The sequence below is a fragment of the Vicugna pacos genome, chromosome 24 (assembly GCF_048564905.1).
Source record: "Vicugna pacos chromosome 24, VicPac4, whole genome shotgun sequence".
NCBI lineage: Eukaryota > Metazoa > Chordata > Mammalia > Artiodactyla > Camelidae > Vicugna > Vicugna pacos.
In genome coordinates this window covers 2,320,586-2,343,187 of record NC_133010.1, presented here as the reverse complement: position 1 = coordinate 2,343,187, position 22,602 = coordinate 2,320,586, and the positions used below count along the sequence as shown (strand labels likewise).

At 41.8% G+C, this 22,602-nt stretch overlaps 2 pseudogenes; one reads left to right on the top strand and one right to left on the bottom strand.

Annotated features, from left to right (window-relative positions):
• Window positions 1–8,401: 8,401 nt before the first annotated feature.
• Window positions 8,402–9,337, bottom strand: LOC140688908 (sepiapterin reductase pseudogene; annotated as a pseudogene).
• Window positions 9,338–12,869: 3,532 nt separating this feature from the next.
• Window positions 12,870–13,267, top strand: LOC140688942 (lymphocyte antigen 6E pseudogene; annotated as a pseudogene).
• Window positions 13,268–22,602: the final 9,335 nt, after the last annotated feature.

Genomic DNA, 22,602 nt, shown 5'->3' with positions numbered 1-22,602 from the left:
TATAATTATATAATTATTTCAATGCCAGAAAAATCTTTTTAGTTAAAATATAGTAAAAAGTACAAAAATAGATGGAAAACTGTAGCTAACTACAAATTACTTTCTCCAAGCTGCTCAGCAATTCAAATTGAATTGATAAGACTTAAACGTATGAGAAAAAGAAACAAAGAAATGTCCCATCTTACTTGTGCTTACTTGGAAGCTATAAGACAGGTGATGCCACAGCTCCAGGTTTGTACTGAAAGTTCAGGCTCCTTCTCTACCTTTCTCTTATCATAAAGTAATCTGGGGGACAACTGCACTGGACAATTGATCACTCAGATGTGGTCAATTTCCAGGAGCTCTAGTTTTAATCAGGAATTCAACTTACAGACATTATTGAGCAACTGCTATGTATTAGCCACTGGGATAGCTGTTCATTGTTATCAAAATTAATAAGAAACTGCCATTTTCCTCAGAAAACTGACAAATCTATTACAGCAACTAAGTTGGTATGACAAATGAAATAGGATAGAAATGAATAAAGTGGGAGCACAGTGCAGGAAGACCTCAGTCTGCCCAGAGATAGAAGGAGAAATCAGGTTGAGTTTAGTCTTTTAGAGGAGGAATTAGTCAATTCAAGAGCAGGCAGAAAGGAAAAGGTTCTCTCTAGGGACATGCAGGGACAAGCGATGAGGCATTGTGAAATGGATGGAGATGTGTGACAGCAGAAGCCTTGGGGCATACGGGAACTTGAGGCAATTATTGTGGAGACTTTTTGATTTCCCCTTATTTTCAATGACACTTCTTCCTGATGGGAGTGAGGGGTGTTCAGGGAAGAAGCTTGCCACATGTAAATTAAAGAAAAAATGATTAACTGTAGATGTTAATAAAAAGTATCAAACATCAGAGAAAGTGAAGTGACTGGTAAGATGGTCAGGAGAGGCTTCATAAGGGCAGGAATGATGAAAAAATAGACATGGATGACAAACTACTATATATAAAATAGATACAATAAGGTCCTACTGTAGAGCACAGGGAACTATAGTCAATATTTTATAATAACCTATCATAAAAAAAGAATAGATATAATACAATATATGTATGTAACTGAATCATTATGATGTACACCAGATGCTAACACGTTGTAAATCAACCATCCCTCAATTAAAGAGAAAACAGACATGCGTGAAGTTGCCAAAATAAAGTAGTTGTAGAGGTACTGGAACAACCAGGAAGAGGCTTTTAGGTGAATAAAAGCAAGTCAGAGGACTGACACAGCCTGACTACAAAGCTTACCAAAAAGCTGCACTCATCAAGAGAGATGAAATTGGCAAAATAATAAACAAATAGATCTAGGGAACAGAATAGGGAGCCTAGAAATAGAGCTACATAAATATTACTCATCTTTGACAAAGGAGCAAAGGCAATACAGTGGAGCAAAGATGGTCTTTTCAACAAATGGTGCTGGGATAATTGGACATCCACATGCCCCTCCCCCCAAGAAAGAATCTAGACACAGACTTTACATCATCCACAAAAACTAACTCAAATGAATCACAAACCTAAATGCAAGATACAAAATGAGAAAACTCCTGGAAGATAACATAGGAGAAAATCCAGGTGACAAGCATTGTGATGACACTTTAAACACAACACCAAAGGGACAATCCATGAAAGAAGTAATTGATATACTGGACTTCATTACAATTAAAAACTTCTGGTCTGCAAAAGATGATGTCAAGAGAAGGAGAAGACAAGACGGAGAAAAGATTAAAAAGGCTTACCTGATGAAGGGCTGCTATCTAACATTTACAAAGGATTCTTAAAACTCAACAATAACAAAATAATTAATCTGATTTTTTAAAGGGGCAAAAGGTCTTAACAGATACCTAACTAAAGATGATATATAGCAAGTAATCATATGAAAAGCTGTTCAGCATCATAGGTCTTTAGGGAATTGAGATTTAAAACTGTGGGATATCACTATACATCTATTAGAATGGCCAAAATGCAGAACGCTGACAACAGCAAATGCTGGAGAGGATGCAGAGCAACACAAATCCATATACTGCTGGTGGGAATGCGACATGATACAACCACTATGGAAGACAGTCTGGCAGTTTGGTCCAAAATTAAACATACTCTTACTATACAATCCAGTAATCACAATCCTTGGTATTTACTCAACTGTTGAAATCTATGTCCACGTGAAAACCTGAACACGGAAGCTTATAGCAACTGTATTCATAACTACCAAAACTTGGAAGCATTCAAGATGTCTTTTCGAAGGTGAATGGATAAATAGACCATGGTATATACAGACAATGGAATAGTATTCAGTGCTAAAAAATGAGTTATCAATCCATGAAAATACATGAAGGAAACTTAAACACATATTGCCAAACAAAATAAGCCAGTCTGAAAGGGCTACCTACATATTGCATGACTCCAAATATTTGAAATCTGAAAAAGACAAAACTACGGAGCCAGTAAAAAGATCAATGTTTGCCAGTGCTGGGCCGAGACAGAACAAACAGAATTTTTAGGGTAGTGAAAATACTCCATGATATCACAATGATGGATACATGTTATTATATATTTGTCCAAACCCATAAAATGTATAACACCAGAGTGAGCTATAATGTGTGTAAGCCATGGACTTTGGATGATAAAGATGTGTCAATGTAGGCTCATCTACTGTAACAAGTATATTCTGGTGAGGTATGTTGATAACAGGGGAGCTTGTTACCTGGGGATATATGGCAATTTCTCAATCTTCCTACTAAATTTTGCTGTGAACCAACCTAAAACTGGGCTAAAAATAAAATCCCTTAACAACAACAACAAAAAAACTGAAAAAGTACAGACACACACACACACACACACACACCCCAATCCTTTTTCCAGCTGTCAAGACATTGGTTACTCAGACTTCTCAAACTCCCCAGCTCAGGTAATTTTTTTTTTAAATGGTTAGGTTGTGTCACTGATGACTTTGAAATATCTGAGAAATTTTACCACTATTAACTTAAACCTCAAATGATAAGTTTCTCCAATTTCCTGAAGGACATATAAAAGACTAGACAGAAACAGGTATTTTGATATTCCTTTTAGGGTACCCTGCTGATTCTTGGAATAAAGTTAATCTCTTTAAATAAAATGAAAAAAATGTTAAGTTGTCATTGATATAGTTCTGTAAGACAAGTAACACTACCTTATTCAGGACTGTGAGATCCTGAGAGAATCTAACCCACCTTTAAGCGTGACTGTGTATATTCCAGTTTCTCTTCCCATGTTTTTAGTTCCCAGAAATGTGAGGGGCATAATAATCACAGTTACTGTCCAGTTATAAAATATGAGTATTTTTTTTAGTTTGTAGCCCTGAAAGTATATATATGAATTCATTCTTCCCCAAATGAATCATATGTTAAATATTCTAGGAAGGAGCTGACACATAACTATGACAAATTACTTTGTTAGAAGAGAATAGTATATAGTATATTGAGCTAATCAAATGTGTGATTAGATTATATTTTTTCTAGAAATAACTGGAATAAACACAAAAGGAAAAGATCATATTAAAATGAAAAACCTTAAGTAAATTCATTGCTAAATACATATCTTCTATGTTGTCATCCTGGACTGAAAAAAAATTAATTTCTATATAAAATACACCTTGAAAGCATTACTGTCACCTGCAGACCTATTCTTCATTTATTTCATGTGAACCTCGGTATCAAATTCTGAGTAAATAATACTATTTATGTATTTAACTACAAGGATCAAAACTGCAGACCAACTGGGCAGCGGCTGTGAGTAGGCAGAGGCTCCCATGCAACCATCCCTGACGACGCGCGCGCCTGCAAGGCAGTCCGGTAATTATGCCTCCCTTTCCCCGCCCTCCACCAGCTCAGCCGACTTCACATCACCTACCACGTGCTGTTCAAGTTGAACAACAAGAACTCGGCCCGCATGACGCACTGAGGTGGGCTGGAGTTTGTGGCTGAGGAAGGCATCTGCTACCTCCCTCACTGGATGATGCAGAATCTGCTGCTGGAGGAAGACGGCCTGGTTCAGGTGGGGAGCATCAACCTGCAGGTGGCCACATACTCCAAGTTCCAGCCCCAGAGCCCCGACTTCCTGGGCATCACCACGCATTGAGGATCTCTGTGTTCCTGAACGCCGGCGACGGGACTGCCAACAACTGCAGTGCGAAGCAGCCCCGGCAGAGCTGGCCCCTCCCCCGTCGTCTGGGCGTGAGTCTCCCTCCGCAGCGGGTCTGAGGTCTAGATGCCTCTCATGTCCGTCCATGGTCAGAGCTGCGTGGATGCTGCTCCCGGCGACTCGGCTGCGAAGTGAGACGCCACCTCGTCCTCCATTTCTCACTCACCCTATGCCTAGTTGGCAGGTCAGTTCCCACAAGTCAGGACGGCATCCACTTGCCCACTCTCCGCGCACCCCGGAGGAAGACGTGGCGGTCAGCCGGCAGGACTGTCAGCAGCCCTCCTGCCTCAGGCGTGGAGCTTGGCGATGGGGCCCTCGTCCACTGTGGCCGAACGACCCCCACATCGCTGCTGCCGGGAGGCCTCCGGGCGCTCAGGAGTAACCACAGCCCCACCCTGGCTACTCTGAGGCCAGCTGGCTCCTTAACACGCCTGCCCATCCCCCCAGGACTCGGGCCTGAGATTCAGCCTCTCCCTCTGGCTGTGTGTCACTTGGGGACCCAGCTTGTTCTCTGACAGTTTCTTCTGTTTGACTGAGAACGTATTTTTCAACTTTATGGGTTTTGAACCACACTTTTACATCTTTTCACGAGCTAGGAAATAATCTTGTTCCTTTTACCTTTGGGGGAATGTTTTTGGTATCATCCATCTTCACTGAATACTTTAAGCTTTTCTGGTTAATTACAGGCAGCCTTAATGTTACTGTTCTTAAATGACTAAGGCAGTCATGCTAAACATGACTCTTAAGTTGGTAATAGAAGGTAACGGTGACCTTTTTGCACTGAAAGGGCAGGTGACGTACACGGGTAGACACAGAACTGAAACTCGAGTTTGGTTCTGCTTTCGGAAGCGTGGAAGTCTACACACTAAAGGGCCCTTCTGATGAAAGCTAGACTGTGATTGATTTGGGGACTCGCATGAAGCGGACGTCTTCACAACTTTCTCTGCCATGGTGGTGCTTAGTGAGTGTCTGGATCACAGGCTCCCACAGGAAACTGGGCTCCTTAAAGGGGCCACAGTGGATTCAGGGGTGGGTGCTGTCCTCTTCCAGGGAGAAGGACCCCAGGCTCTCTGGGAACAGCACCCAGTTTCCAGTTGAGTCGGGCCCTCGGGAAGCAAAGCATCAGACACAAAGAGCAGGTTTAGACCCTTAGGAAATCCGTGTTGGGATCTTCAGGAGCAAATATATAACAATCATGTATAAAATGTTTGAAAAAATTAAAAAGGGGGATCATAAAATTTACAAGAGATGGAAGTCTATCAGAAATATCCAGGAGCATTGGAAAAGCACAGAGCCGACAGCTGATAAAGAATTAATGACGAGGACGTTAAGTCCGGAGAAGCGATGTGAAATTCCGCACAGGGAGGCGCGGCAGCGGGCCTCGAGAGCTGCAGGCTGTGGAGATGCTGGGAAAGCCGACCGCCGGGGACAGCCCAGCGGGAGAGGCGGCGGGGCGGCCGAGGTGCTGAGGAGGGATGCGCACTGATGTCTGGAATCCGCGGTCCGCCCAGTGACAGGAGTTGAATGTCCGGCAGACGGGATGGTTGCAGATTCCTCACAGCAGGCCCGGAGAGGCGGGCGGAGAGACAGCACCAGTCACGGAGGAACAGGCCTCCCAGGAGCAGGCCCTGCTGCCCACCCCTCCCTCGGGGAGCAGCACGTCTGCAGGGGCTGAGGGAGTAACTGCCGTCAGACCCTGAAGCAACAGGGCAAATCCAAACACTGCCAGGTGAGCGAAGTCTGAGAGTCTGTTTACCAGTGGAACTTCACAAGCTTGTGCTTTCGGAATGAGCGTCACCCTACAGGGAAGGGCCAGGGTGCAGGAAGGAAGGATGGATGAATAAGCTGACAAATACGAAGTAAGTCGGGGTGAATGGCCATTTCCGTCAGTACTGGTGCTTCATACGCGCGGCTGAACGGTGGCACCTGAAACACTGGAGAGACTCCGTTCGAGGGCTGTTTAGAATTAAAGTGGGCTCTGCACTTCAGTAAAGGTGAATCAGTAAAAAACAAACAAACAAAAACTGAAGACCAACTCCTGGTAAATAGCAAGAAAGAATAATTTGAAAACCCATAAGTGAGCATGTCTACTTACGGTTTCATTGTAAAATTAGTCATTATTTTCAATATGACCTCTGTGCCTTGATTTAAAATATTGTGATCTTTATGCTGTACACCAGAGACTAACACAACATTGTAAATCGACTGTATTTCAGTTTTAAAAATTATAATCGTCTAGTTAAGACACACTAAATTGTAAGGACCAAGAGTCAGAAGAAAGACGTACAGAGAGATGAACGTGGAATTTCCCATTTAGTGTCTCCTAATCCCACTGAATGTAATGAAAGGCTGAGTGATGCTCTGGGCAGCCTCTGGGGCTACAGTGGATAGCACGAGAAGTCGGAAAGTGCGATTTTTGGAAGACGGGAGGGAGTACTGATGACAGGGGCAATGGTCTTTTTATTGACCTTAGTGGTCGCTATCCATCCAAGTGCTCATTGACCGTAACTCATTGAGCTGAACATGAGTGTTTCGTGCACTAGTCGGTATGTGTATACTCCAAAGTAACAAGTAAAAATGACATCATAGTGAGAAATGTCAACCTCTGTTTATGCCCTTAATTCACTTCAACAAACATATCAAAGCATCTTCTCCATTCTGGTCACTGTACTTAAAAAAATAAATGCTAGCATTACAACTTTAACATGTCCCTGCCTTCATCAAGCTTACAAACTAGGGAAAACGTGGCGTTGTGAAATACCACAGTACAACGTTCAGGGGTTTAGCACTTACATGGAAAGCCACCGACTAACTTAGTAAAGGAAAATGATGTCAGTTCTGAAGAGTAAACAAAAGCCCAATTTATAAATTTACTATTAAGTTTTCGGTGGTCATACTTTTGCTGTGACTTTTAATCTTATTAAATAGATCGCAAACTCCTTGAAGTTAGAAGTCATGTTTTTTTTCATCTTGAAATCCTCTGTTCCCTGCATAAGGTCTAGCTGTGAGATATTAAGTAAACAGATTGGGTGAAAAATAAATCAAGATACATAGAATGACTTCTTTAATGTACCTCATTGTCTGTTTGACTCTTCCTTTTTAAAGATAAGCCAATTCAAGGTAGAGAATTTAATTCTTTAAATTTTATGGAAAAACATTAAATGTCATGCATACCTTTAGTGCTTAATAATTCTTTCATGATTATTAAGAATCATAATATGTTTAAAACCTCAACTTTCAATTTTTAATCTTAGACTGACTCATAGCAATCAGATAATAACTGAATTTTAGCACTCTAAGGATTTGTAATTTAGTCCAAGTTTTTCGTTTCATTGATGAGGTAAGTGAAGTCCCGAGTTTAATCACTTGCCTAAACTTGTAAACTAATACATAATACTTAGACAACTTTGACCTGCAAATTCTCTTTTCATATTTAAAGAAGAAAATTTAGTCTGAGATCAATTTATTTGTTTCCAAATCTATACTGCTTGGTGGTTGCTTAAGTAAAAAAAAAAGAAAGAAAGAAAGAAAGAATTCATATTTAGTGTATGAAAAGCTGTGTGATTCTGTTTTAAACAGGAAGAAAAATTGGAGGGGGAATATATAATATTTATGTGAGAAAAATAAAGATCTACAAAGTGTGTGTATTTAATACCAACAAATGGTTTCAATAGAGTCAATGTTATTTTTCTGAAGATCAGTAACTGCCAAGTTTTTTTTTTAAGGCCAATACACATTTTATTTGTATTTGCCTTCAACATGTACATAAACTCTCAGGAACACTTCCTGCACCTGGGGGATGGATGGTAGGTCCTGGAGGGAAGACGCATCAGACTAGAACATGAAATTCAACAGGAGGTCCTGCCACCCCGAGCAAGGGGCCTCCCTGTGGGTAGGGATTCGTGCTGCCCTCCCACCTCTCCCTCCCCTCCCAGCCACCTGTGAATCTACATGGGCCCTCCTACTTGACACCAGCTCACCCCTCCTCCCCATGGACTGGCCTTGGGCAGGAGACCCAAACTCCTCCCTTCAGTGCTTTAGCTTCTTGTCCGGCTTTCCTCATCCCTAAGATTCTACTCCTCAGGTGGGAGAACACCCAAACCCATCACGTGTCTCTCCCGAGCCTACTCCTAACTCAGGGTGGTCAACACCAACCCCTGAGATTAGCAACTTCAGCCAGCTAGGGCCGTCATGTCTAGCTGATCTGAGGACAGGGTCGGTGGTGCCACTGTGGCAGGATGCAAGGAGGCGCAGGGCTGCTGGGTGTGCCTGAGAGAGCGGAGAGAAAGCCCCAGGAAGCCAAGGCCATGGGCTTGTTCACCGTATAAGTCAACACGTCAACACGGGCTCCAGACTCAAACTTGTCCTTTGGCAGCACACTCAGCAGTTCGGGGCTGATATCCTGCAATCCACAAGCTCCCCCTGTGTCCTCAGCTCCTGCAGCCTTTCTCGCAGGTCTGGGTCCATGCAGGTCTCCCAGGCTAACTGTGGCATGTCTGTGTCCAGGGGATCTGGGGCACAGCTCAGCACCTCACACTCAGTTCCTCTGCAGCCAGAACGTCTAACATCGTATTACAGGCAGCCTTCCCTGCACAATACAGCACCCAGCCGTTGACGGGCTGCAGGGCACAGAGGGATGAGATGTTAACTGCAGCCCTGCGGAGGCCAGGACTGTCTGGGAAGGCCTTAGATGCTGGAAGTCTGGCAGAGGAGGGAGGTCAAGTTCAGACCCCAGTAGCTGTTCACTTCAGCTGGGTCAGCCAGGTCCACCCTGCCTTTGGACACATCCCCAGGATTGCCCACGTTGTGGATGAGCAGCACTGCTGCAGGCCCTGGGCCTGGGGAGCTGGTGCAGGGCGGCGAGCAGCTGCTGCCGGCCCGCCTGGGTGCCCAGGTTGGTGGGCACCTGCACCAGGTGCAGGCTGGGCAGCCCAGAGCACAGCTCAGCTTCCAGCTGCTGCTTTGCCACGTCGTTGTGGGTGCTTAGGACCAGCACAGAGTCAGGTGACAGCATTGGGGCCGGGAGCTGGGTATCCGGCTGAAGAAACCAAGGGAGCTTGCCCAAGGTGCACCCCAGGCTGCTCACCTGGTCAATGCTCCCTCCATGCCTGCGACCTGGGCAAGCTGGCATTGGACCCTGAGACCTGGCAGGGGACCCAGTGGCTGGTGAGTAACTGCAAGTTTTTCAAAAAGCTGTCCACTACAAACCTTGGAACATATTCCACCACAATCATTTTCTACTTGCAGTCTAGAAATTCACAGTCTACCTAACCCACAGATTTCACATTTGTTCACTATTTTAATGGTAGTGTCATCAGCCTGCAGACATCAGTCAAAGAATTGTCTCTAACTTGCACTATCTTATAGTCAAAAAGGAAAATCAAATAGACAACCAAATAAATTAAAATAGTCTCTTGGAATATGTGATCACTTTCTGAAAGAGAAACCACATTACTTTCACAAAGCAGAGAAAGGTTTTAGCTTAGAAGGCTTTTCCACAAAACGCGGCTGGGAACTGATGGTGCGGGCCTCAGGAGACAGATCTCACTCGTTACTCTCCCTGGTATCCAGAGATTTATTTTCCACATTGGGGCTTATTCATAGGTGAAAAATAATCCCGAAGATAGGTTCATTTCCAAGTTGTTACGCTCAGTAATAAAACTAATCATGGCCCAATATATCATTTGTTCACACTGAGAAACCGCTTAAGAGTAGTTGGGACAATTAGATGAGTGACATACAACAGGTTTAGAAATTATGGTAACCGTACATTTAATTATGGGTCTATGGGACAAAGTGTTTGACCATTAAAAAATTATCTGAAATTACAGATTATAAAACTACTTGGGCACGCGATCCTCTTAATCAAATTGAGTTAATCAAAACTGAGTGGTGAGTCATTTACACTGAAAAATTCTTGCACCACAGAGATAATCTTCGTAGGGCTCAAATGTTTCCTAGGGTTAAAAGTTGAATAAGAAAGAGATGAACATTTCCTGAGGACAAACTGGATTATAAATTCAGAGAAAAATCTTGCTATGCCAAAACACATTGTAATCTAGAAATTAAAATGAAAATAGCATATGAAATATTTTTACAATCAAAAAGTTACAATAGTGTTTATCTGTTTTTCTGCACTGTACTAGCTCCCAAGTTTTCTCAATAGTAACATTATTTAACATTATTCTTCTTTACATGACTATTTTTGGTTTTATATTTAGAAAAAGTGTGTTCTTTTTTTTTATTTGTCAGAGACAGTGTCCAGAGAGAGTAGAGCTGAAAATTGCATAATCAAAATCCTTACTCTCTGATATAACTGAAACAGTGTTTCTTTGAGTTATATTCTGGCCCCAAATAATAGTTCTAGAGGAAACAAATACAAGTAAGAGCCTTGAATGTCATCAGCAACAGAAAAAAACCACAGCTGTACCTTGGTATGCCACAGGAGCCCCTGTGGGTACCAAAATCCCCGGATGCTCGAGTCTTTCATATAAAATGCCTACACAATACAATGAACAAAATCCACAAGACTCAGTTCTGCTGCTTTAAAGATAACTAAACCCCCATCCAACCCTTTGGGAAAACTCAAAAGAGCAGGGGTGTCGCCTGAAAGTGGCAACAGTGAGCAAGGATAATGCTCCCGTCCCTGTCCCACAGGGCATGTGGGGGGAGACAGTGTCCCCGCAATCAAGGCAAAGATAAAGGAAGTAGAGGTAACATTCAAAGACTTGGTTGGGGACTTTTAACCACAGAAAATTAATTCCCTAAGATACAGTGATGGGATTTAAAGGGAAAGATGAAGTGGAAGATAAATAAGAGATTTAAAAAATACAGAGAAAAGAGGATCACCTCATGTGAATGATGGCTCCATAGAGTTGAGGAGGGCAGTGATTAAAGTTGGCCTTTGTCTAATGAGAATAACCATGAGAAGTATGGTAGACTTACTCTACTAAGGCTCTCTGTTATTAGTCTGCTCATGCTCATGCCCCCTTGATTTCCATCCACCAGTGCAGCTTCCTTCTCCACATCCCACTGAAACTACTTTCGCTAAATTCCTCAGCGACGTCCACATTGCCAAGCCCTGTGGAACTCTCCTTTCATGCAGTCTAGCCCCAGCAGCCTCAGGTATGTCTGCCCACTCTCACCTTCCTTTCCTGGCTGTCCCTGCACCACACTTTCCTGCATCTTCTCTTATTCTACTGCCTGCTCTTTCCCAATCTCCTCTGTTGTCTTCTCCTCTTTCCCTAATATGATGTCCTTCTCTTTCTCTGTCCTTTTCCTGGGTAATACCAGTCAATTTCATGACTTCAAATACCATTATCTCATAATGATTCCCAAATCTGTATCTCCAGCCCAGGCTTTCCTTCTGAGTTTAAGCTACATTTATCCAACAGCTTACTTGACATCACTTGTTGGGTGTCTGTCTAACAAGCACTTCAGAATTCATGTGACTCTCAAACTGCTTCCACTTCCACCCTCCCTTTGCCATCACAAGAAAGCCAGTGGAATAAGTAATTGAGAAGAAATATTACTGAATTTACAACAAATACTGTTTCTTCTTGATTTTAATGTGATACATTTACTTTAGTCCTCTTTAGTTTAGCTATTCTTTTCTCTATAAAGCCCAATAAGGTTAAAAATCTCACAGTAATACTGATTAGTATCTTGCTTGGTAAACCAGAGCCACCATGAGCTTGAATCATTTGTTTTGACTATGTTCTTCCTCCTCCAACACAGTTTTCTTCTTCTTTTGTTTGGCAGCAATCTCCTATTTTTCTGGAGAATTTTCTTTCAGTGGCAGCAATTTAGAGCGGTGGTTAAGCTTGTGGACTCCAGAGCCAGACTGGATGCTAAGCCCAGCTTTGCCATTAATCAGCCACATGACTTTGCTTCTTCATCTGTGAAATAGGGATGATGATCATTGCATCCACTTTAAGGGCTGTTGTAAAGATGAGTTAATGCACATGAAGCACATAAAATGAGGTCTGACATGCAGAACATGTGCATACTGTTCATTACTCTCACTTTCTCTGACTGTCATGTGCCAATGAAAGAAGAAACCTAGACTAGGCTGCACTTGTTTTAGTTGTTTTCAAATGAACATCATTCTAGTTACTAACACTGCTTTCCTCTCTTACATCTCCAGTTCTTGGGGAAAATCAATTACTTGCTCTTTTAGGAGGGACAGACTATTTAGAGGAAAAACAAGCATTAAATAAAACCACTTAACCTGCCATTTATAAGTCAAACCAATCTTGTTTCAAAACAGTGAGAAAAGTAGGTGACCTGAGATCCATTTTCAGACCTCACTTTGAGTGGCGGGATTCTTTTGAGATTTCTTAATTTAAACAACACAAATTAGGTATAATGAAGGAAAAAAAATTACAAAACTGGGTTACATGATACTAGCAGTTACAACAGCCATCTATTCAAATTTGAAAGGAAATTTTAAATACTGTCTCTGGGAAAATTAACTGAAAACTTTTCTCAAGCATGGACTGATTGATTTAAGTGTAATGTCTAAAAATTAGAAAAGCTGCTGGCTGAGGGCTGCTGCAGGCTCGGGCTGGGCACAGGCTAAGCACGGCAGCCAGGCTGGACCCCTGTGGCCCCGGTGAGCAGGGCTGACTGCTTTGGCTTCGTGAGGCCCCGATGCCTCCAGAATGAAGGTCTTTCTGCCAGTGCTGCTGGCTGCTCTCCTGGGTGTGGCGCGAGCCTGCTCCCTGGTGTGCTTCTCTTGCATGAATAAGAACACCCATTGGTACTGCCTGGACCCCACAGTCTGCTCCGACTCCCACAACTACTGCGTGATCGTGATCGTGTCTGCATCCGCAGGCATCCAGAACGTGGGGCACTTTGGCTACACCCTGAACAAGGGCACCTCCCCGATCTGCCCCGGCCCAAGCGTCATGTTGGGGTGGTGTCCGTGGGCACCCACTGCTGCCAGAGCTTCCTGTGTGACATCAGTGCAGCCGACGTCAGGCTGCGGGCCAACACCTGTGTGCTGGGCCTCGGGCTTCTGCTCAGCCTGCTGTCCGCTCTGCTGTGGTTTGGCCCCTGATCACTGGGACCCTGTGCCTGGCCCAGACACCTGAAGCTCAGGAAGGAAGGAAAGCCCAGCCCCTACTGGACCCTTAAGGATCTCAAAGCCGCCTCCTCTGACTCTTCACCCTGCTGATCACCCCTCTCCCTGGCCCTGGGTCCCCACAGGCAGGCCTGCCCCTGTACCTACATCTGCCAGCTGCCCTTACTTCTGGGTCAGCCTTCCTGGGGGGATGTGGGAATGGAGCCTGAGGGTCCTAGAGTCAGAACCAAGTCCTCGGGACACACTGGGAGGGACACCTAAGCCCCAGGCCTGGCCTGTCCAGACCCTGCCCACTCCCAGGTACAGAAGATGTGCTGTGTGGACAGGTGGTAGTCAGTGCGCCCCGCCAGGCATGTGGGGGGGGCTTATGGGCCCTGTGTTTGGGAGACGGGGTGGGGGTAAGCATCAGGCTCCCCAAGCCCCTTTCCCCTAGCGTCTCTGCACCCCTTATTTCATCACTTCAAGGGCAGGCTTTTAGGGCACAGGGGTTCCACTGATCCCACATCTAGGCTGTTGACCCAGGAATCTGCTCCCACTCCCAAATCCAGCTGCAGCCTCCACCCCACTGGAACCCCCTGCTGCTTTGGTGCCTCAAATAAAGATGGATGTTCCCACCCCGTCCAAAAAGTTAAAAAAGCTATTTGAATAATGTGAAGTCAGTCCTGTCACTTTATTGATTTTGATTTTACTTGTAAAGCCAAAGCCCTCAGGTCTTAACATTGTATTCTTGTTGGAATCATGCAAATTTAAAACATTCTTATTAAACTGAACTAAAAACAGAAATCACAGGTTAGCCTTGAAAACATAAATTTACCTTTTATCAGTTAAGGCCCACTGTTAAATTCTGACATATGCTAACTGAACACTGGCACTCGCCATCTGCCTCTACAAGGACTGGGTCACGCTGGCGCCTGCCATCTAACTCGGCTTGGATTAAATCACGAGCAGCTGCAGCCGCTGACCTCCAACACATCCTGAGAGGAGTTCAGGATGGAGGTCAGGAACGAGGTGCTCTGTGCTCTGGGAAAACTGGCTGAACAGGCCATCAGATAACTCAGTTAGATATTTCCAGGAGAAGATTTCATGACCCCAAGTCTTACGTCTCCTCATATCTAGAAAATCACTAACATCATTAAGGTTGACATCTGCTCCTCCTGACTAGCAGCAGGCCACTGCCTGAGTGTGTGCTGGACTGCATGGACCCCCTTCACCGAGATCACATGTAATACTGAGTCTTCCCCCTGCCTTTTTGGAGCAGTTTCTCAAAGCTATCTTCATTTTGCCCCAAGTAAAACTTAACCCACAATTTTTATGTTGTGTGATTGTATTTTCGTTGACACACACAAGTAATTTGAGCATGATGCCCTTCAGTCCTGTTGGTTTTCCCTCCCTTAAATGCACACAAAATAAAGTTAGTGCTCTCATCAGGTACATGGGGATTGTCCCACAGCAAGGACAGTCTTGTTGTAGGTTCTACTGAGCTTACAGTTGTGATAAAAACAAGTTTTGCTTATGAAGACAATAATCAATTAGGAGAGAGCTTTGGAAAATGCTTATAAGGAATATGTGCACTGTGAATTTACTGTTACTAAATTCTAAATAATTGCTAATTGCCAAACACACAAGAATAATTAGTAGTCATTAAAACATTCAAATTTTATTGTCAAAGATAATTTGCTTGTCATGAAAATACTCTGCATTCATAAAAATAAATGCTTAAAATAAATTGAAATACATGAAGTTCATTAGATATATTCTAATTTTACATACTTAAATTGTCTTAGCATTCTCATAAATGGTCAGACAAGACTTCATCTGTTACCCTCTGAAGTAAAAAAAAAATCTTCTGAATTAAAAGAGTAGATTTAACAAACATATCCAATTCACCGCCTCAAAAACCTCACTGTAACTGCATATTTTAAAGACAGACATTCACAAGGAAAATAAGAGAAGTGACAATAGCAACAAACTTTTGGAACCCGAAAAATAGATGGCAGTGAGAATGCCAATTCTAAAATCAGCAGCAGAAAATCTAAGAACTTAGGTTAGTTTATGCAGAAGAAGCCTCAAAAAGTCCAGGAATCATAAACAATAGGTTTCTCTGGAATTTATGATGAAATGGGGAAGTTAAAATAAGGAGGATTGGGTAAGAGATGTATAATAAATTAGGATTTCCTTAGACACACCCCCTTTTTCATAATCTGATATCTACCCTTCCTAAATCCTGGCTAAAGACTGGAGAATTATTTTCAGGAAAAAGAGAGTATTGACTGACTCATAGTAACTGAATACATATTAAATGCTGAAATCTGAGATGTAAACTGTCTTCCTCAGTCAACTGCCAGAGCGCTGACCTTTACATTCCAAGGAGTATTTTGTAAAACAAAACTTTCTTAGAACTCCACACAGTCTTAGGAAAATCTAAAATATTGAGATACTGGGGTTCTTCAGCAAAAATCCCATTCAGATCACTCCAGAAAAGCTAAAGTTAGTAACTTCCAAGTATGTCTTCAGTTTCCAATTACCCTTTTAGTCTCCCACTCTTCATTATGAAGATAATACCAAAGACACTTGAAATTTGAGTAAAGTCTTTAACACAGTTTCAAAGAAAGTAACTTTGAAAAGCTAACAACAACTATAGAAGAAGAAAATTTCAAAATCCCTCATTAATAAGTAAGAAAACATATTACAACCATGAAATAAGGAAAGGATGGATTTAAAAAATTCAGAGACTAATAAAGAAGTCTTCAAAATAAACATAGATATCTAGAAATGGAAAATTCGATAGAAAGGTTGAAAAATGTAGTTGAGAAAATCTCCAAGAATGGAAAGAAAATGACAAAGAAATAGAAAGCAAGGAAAATAGATAAAATTGGAGAATCAGCCAAAATACCTAACAGCTGGATAATAAAAGCTAAAAAGAGATGACGACAAAACAAAACAAAACCACAAAGTGAAACAAACAAAACAGAAAATGGAAGAATAGAAGCCATTAATAAAATTATTTAAGAAAATTTCCTAAAAGTGAAGGACGTAAATTTCTAGAAAAAAGTTTCAATGGATGAAAGTTAACCCTCTTCAAAGCATATCATTATGATATTTCAAAACACTAGAAACAGGGAGAAAAAAGTTACTTTATAAATAAGAAATCAAATGGTCTGACAGTGCTCAGCAGTAACACTGGAATTAAGAAGTCAGATAACCCCACCAAATTCAGAGGAAAAATTACTTCCAACTTTACCCAAGCCATAAACCAAAGATAAGGGTAAAGATTTCTTATGGGTGTGTAAATTCTTAAAACTCTCTCTCACACATCTTTGTTCAGAGAGTTACTAAAGGATGTCTTCCAATAAAAAAGGGAAAAGATCAAGAAAGACAAAGAAATGAGATACAGAAAACACAAGATTCAACACAAGAGAGATGCAAATATTCTATGGGATTCAGTCCAAGGGGAATGCCAAGACAACTGTCTAGTGTAGTGGAAACTAGTGCAATTAGAACAGAGGCCTGAAGAGACTTACCTGCTGAAGACAGTTATCAAAATGCCGTTTTCCAGACCCCTTTCAGGCCACAGCACATGGGCGGCGGGATGCGCTGAGCAGGGCGCCCGGGGCCGCGGGGCGCGGGGAGGTGGGGGCGGGGGGGACGGCGGGCGGCCTCGGTGCTCACGCGACCCGGCGCTCACTCTGTTGCTGTCTGCTAATTTTTTCTTCCTTTTTTTGCCATTTTGAACGTTTTGCAAGACGAGGGGTTCAAGGCAGGTGGGAGCATCCTCCTGGGGGTGGAGGAGCCCGCGGGCGATTGGCACTTTCTCCGGGGAGCTTCTGCGCTGGGAACCTGAAAGTTTTTTGTTTTTATATTTTCATGCAGATGTGTTTATAAAGACGTAAATAATCTTTCTTCTTTCCTTGTCTCCACCGCCTTGCAAGAGACTACTTTTGGCAAAGGACGGAGGGAAAAAAAACCCTCAGCAACATATTGGGGGACGGTTGGGCTTTTTTTTTAAGAAAAATAGTTTGAGTGCATCGCGATGGAGAAAATGTTCGAACCGCTTCCCCTGAATCCCACCTTTATCCCGCCTCCCTATGGCGTGCTCAGGTCCTTGCTGGGAACCCGCTGAAGCTCCCCCGTCATCACAAGATGGTGAGCGCTGCCCTCCGACTGCCCCACTCTGGGGAGGAGCTGTGCTCCTGGGGTCCCCTTCCTGGGCCGGGCACCCCGCTGGCCCGCCAGAGCATCCATCCCCCTCCTTCCCTCCCTGTCATCCGCACCCTGGCCCTGCTTTGGTGAAATTGAGGAGCTCACCCATCGCCCTACCCTTCCTCATCAAAAGGGGACACCCCCTCGCTGAGCAACGTTTCTGATAGCATTGGGGACCAGGCCTGGCCTCCCCCGGTCCGGCTCCAGCGGCACAGGTGGGAGACAGAACGTGACAAGTCAGTGTTCCCTAGACTGAGGCTCACCGGCTCGCGGGGTGAAACCCTCTGTGCCAGGACAGAGCTTCGCGGGCTGGGGAGAGAAACTAGAGGGTAGCTTCCGTGCGGGTTGGGGCTGGAGTCGGGGCCTCACCGCGGTGCCTGGGTATGGGGATCGTGCTTCTTGCCGCTGTTAGTAGTGAGTATTTGAACGTCCGGAGGTGAGAGCAGAGACGCGTGTTCTCCCAGGCAGGTTGCTTCAGAAAGGGAAGTGGGGGCTGGGGCTGGCGGGGTGAGTGGTCTCTGGGAGGGGAGCTGCACACGCCCCCAGTGCTGCCACCTTCCCCAGGCACTTTCCCTGGTGGGAGGGGCGAATGGAGCCTGCTCAGGTGTAACCGCACAAGAGCCATCTCTGGCTTGAGCCTTTTCTTTATAAGTGCCAAACCTTCCCCAGGCAACCTTGGCTGGAGCAGGCCAGGAAGGGGGCCTATGAAGAGGTGCAGAACTGAGTTGGTGCCACCCAGGATTTGTCCTTTGGGCTGATGGGTTTCATGCCTTGGACATCACTCTAGCAAATGCGAACCATGCAGTTCATAGTGTAAAGTCTTGAACGGTCATCTGGCTGCAGGTAGCTCTGGAGAACTCGCATCTTCTTTCCTAGCAGGGACAACCTGTTGCGTTGCAAGAGCTGAGGGGTTTGGTTCGCAGTCTGCAGAGCATGGCTTTCCTCTTAATTCTCCTTTAAGGAGTAGCATTTGGGAGGAAGGTACTGCCTGGGGTCCTTTGCATCTGTGGGTGTTGTTAAGTCAGGTAGTCAGGAGATGAGACTGCAGGGAATTAGGATGGGGGCGTGGAGGCTGTTCCTCTGAGGAAGAACCTCAGAAGCCGAATTCCTTAATCCCAGATTCAACCTTCACCTGAGCACTAGACTCCTCAAAGTCCAGAGTGCTGGTTAAAGACCTAAGGGGGTGAGGGACACTTCCAGGGGGAAAACAGCCGCACATCTCCATTGCAGCTATGGAGAAGACCACGCTTCCACTAGCTGTGCTTCAACAGGGTGCCGCTATGTATAACTGAGTAGAATCATACTTAAACGTTTGCGGGATAGGAGGAAGAAAACACTTAGTATTTAAAAACAAAACAAAACAAAAAACTCCTTTTGTAAAATACGATGTACCCCAGTGGTTTTAGAAGCAAATGCACGTGAGCTATGTAGTTCTATTTCCTCTGCAATGTGAGGCACCAGTCGAGGTCCTGCAAGTCTCAGAGCCTCCATTTCTTCATTGCAAATGGGGATAGTTGCTATTTGCAAGTTTATTATGTGACTTTTGGGGGAGAAAAATATGTGGAAAGAACCAAGTAGAGAGTAGGTGCTCAACACATAGTATCCAAGAATGGATGGAGTGTCCCAGCTTTACCAAAATTAGAATTACCAACGCCCTGGCTTTCTAAGTCTGAATGACATCCATCTTGTTACCGTAATGAATTTCCTGGAAGAGAAATAATGCCCAGTTATTGGCTGTTTTCTTAAAAATCACAGCAGTTGTCTGTAATTGCCTGGGTTAATTTCCGACTGTAGATTTATATTAATATTTGTCTCCTCAGACAATGCACTGAAGCCTGTGCTCTCTTGCTTGTGTCCTAGGTCAGTGTCTAGCCCTGCCCCCAGGACTAGCACTTTCTTTCCAAAGTAAACAGGAAGACATCAAAAAACAGGCAGAGATCCATGTCCTGCTTGACTTTTTTTTAAAAGTGCTCTTTTCCATTGTATCATCTTTATAAGCTTATAAAGTATTGAATCTATTCCTTCAAAACAAGAGAATACATGAGAAATGAGAAAAAGCAAGAATATACGCAGAAGAAAGAGCAAGTAAACTTGGAATCAAATTTAGGAGTAAGGCAAAGGGAATTCCCAAAATATTCAGGAAGAGAAGCTCCTGGGTGAATCCTGCATAGAAAGCCTAAAGAGAAACCAGCCAAGATGAGAGTAAGAAGAAAGCCAGTGAAAGAGGTGTTTCCAAAACAATCTAAAATTACAAATTCACTTATGTCATTAACATTGTAGAAAATTATCTAGAGAGATTATTAGAAATCATGGGTAAAAAAAGCCATAAATCCAAAAAATTAAAAATTGGAAAAAGTTCAATTACTGAGCTCAGTTAAAAGTAAAGGTAAGAAAGGAAACAAACTGCTACATTTTACACCATGAACAGTAGTCACACAGACATCATAACTAAACAGTAAATATTGGTTTAACCAAAACTTTGATTTGATTATATTTAGAAAAGGAGAAGAGAAAAAAAGAGATGGTGTAGGGAAGCCCTAAAACATCATCTAAAATAACAGAAAGTAAGTCAATAATATTTAAAATTGATCAGTCAAAGGGCACAACACATTCACTTGGAAATACAGAAGACATAGTTTCAAGAAGAGTTAAAAGCCACTGCTTCTTGAGAGAGAATTTGGAATGTGAAAGTCAACAGAATTATAGAGGGGAACTAATGTATTTTGTTAGACACAGCTGACTAGAGTTATTGAACTGAAATAAATTATGCATAACTCAGCAGAGAGACAAGTGAAAAAAAGTGGAAGAGTGGTTGAAACATGTAAGATAGAATGTGTAGTTTTAAAAAATATCTGATTGGCACTCCAGAAGAAAAGCAGAAGGGAATTAGACTGAAGCAATATGTAAAGAGATAATGTCTCAGGATCTTACATTTCTGGAGAAGTATAGCATGCCAGATTAAGGATGCACAGCCTATCCAAGCAGGATAATTTAACTATAAATAAACTAAAACACAGACACTAAAAAATACACAAATTATGTTAAGAAGAGCCTAATGACAATGACAAATTACCATCAAAGGAAAAAAAATACTGATATCTGACTACTTCATAACAACTGTAGAAGTCAAAAGAGATTGGAAATAACTGTAAACCTGAAATTTTACTACCAAAAAATATTTATTTATTTATTTCTGGAAATAAAATTCCAAATTAGGGTGAATAAATTTTCAGATAACAAAAATGAGAAAGTTGATTATTAAGAAATATGGAAAAAAAAGAAATATGGAAAAACCATACAGAATATATTTCATAAAGAAGGAAATTGATTCCAAATGGAAATTCTGAGAAACAAAAAGAAATGCTAACTTAAAAAAAAAAATACAAATATTTTGCATATTTAGGAAAACATTACAATATCTTTTGGTATAAAAACAAAGACCAGAAGTATATGTCAATATGAAATAATAAAAATTATTAGTGAAAAAATTGCAAAGTTTGTTGAAATAATTAAAGCCTTCCATTGAATATTATGTTGAAGGAAGGCAAAGATATTAAATTCAGATTTTGATAATTAAAGCATGAATGATAAAATATGTAGGGCAATTATGCAAAAAATAGAAATCTTGTGTATCACTTCCAGACTAGTAAGTAGAGAAAAATATTGGTAAATGGAAATAGTAAATCAACCCAAATGAATATGAGAAGGAAAAAAAAAAGGCAGTACACATAGAAAGCACAAAATAAGATATTAATAAATAAAAATGTTAGTAATTACAACAAATCTAAATGGCCTAAATTATTCAGTTAAAGATAAAGATGTTCAGACTTGAAAAAAAGCAGCTTTATGCTATTTAAAAGAAACATATTGAAAACATGAGTATACAAGAAGTTTGAAAGTAAAATCAGAAAAGATACATCAAACAAATCATAACCAAATAAATCTGCTTTAGCCATATTAATATTAACAAATTAAACCTTAATACTAAAACATACTAGGACAAAGTAGATCCCCATACAATGCAAGACACACGTGTGAGTAGCAATGAAGCACAGAAAGATACAAACAGAAATTGATAGGAATAAAAGGATTAATAATCGTGGAGATTTTGTTTTCTTTTTTTTTCATAGTGAAGATTTTAACACGACTTTCTCAGCAGTTAATATGTTGAGAAGATTTTCAAAAAGCAAGCATAGGAATTTTTCTTTTTACATTTAACCTAATTTTATTCATGCTTGCCTTGGAATGGGGAATGGATCATTCAGTAAAAACACAGTAAAAGCAAAATATGTCTCATCATGTACAACTTTTAAACTATAATAATGATGTACCTTAATTACATCCATGCACACAGGTATAACATTACAGGTTTTTTTTTTTTTTAAATAAACACAATTAAGACTTCTAGGAGCATTTTATAATAATATAATTCCTAATGTTTCTTTGTAGACAGATCAAGCACCTCCAAAATACAAATTCCTATACACAGTGAGCACTTTACTTAAAATGAACACATAAATAAATTAAGTACATGGACAGCCTTAGGATAAGCTGACATTATATATTCAGCCAAGTAGGCAACAAACCATACTACCAAATGGAAAAACTGTATTTGTAAATATATTTCAAAAACTAAGTTAATGTTTTATAATTAAATACAGAAAATAAACTGATTTGCTAAAATAAATAAGATGTGATGTAGTAACACTTCACCATGAAGAATGCATACCAGGGCATTTATAAATGGTGAGTGAATCTTATTAAGAATAGTTGACTACACTAAATGCTGGCCAAATAGAAGCACGTATTGTGAAGCACCATGAGTGGTGTATGTCTCACCACATACTTTTGTTACTTTGAGGTAGGTAACACGTGTGTACCAAATTTAGCATTCATTTTCAGTTGTGTTTTTAAGAAATGTGTACAGTATGAAAAACTTGAAAATACTCATGAATGGAAAATGTTTTAAGAAAAAAATAGATATTTTAACTCAATTATGTACAGTCTCACTGTGTAAATTTCCAGGCAAGATTTTTGTTTCCTGTAAAACAGATCATTGTTCCATGAGAGAATTTTTTTTTTACTTGTCTCGGTGCATTCCTTCCATCTTC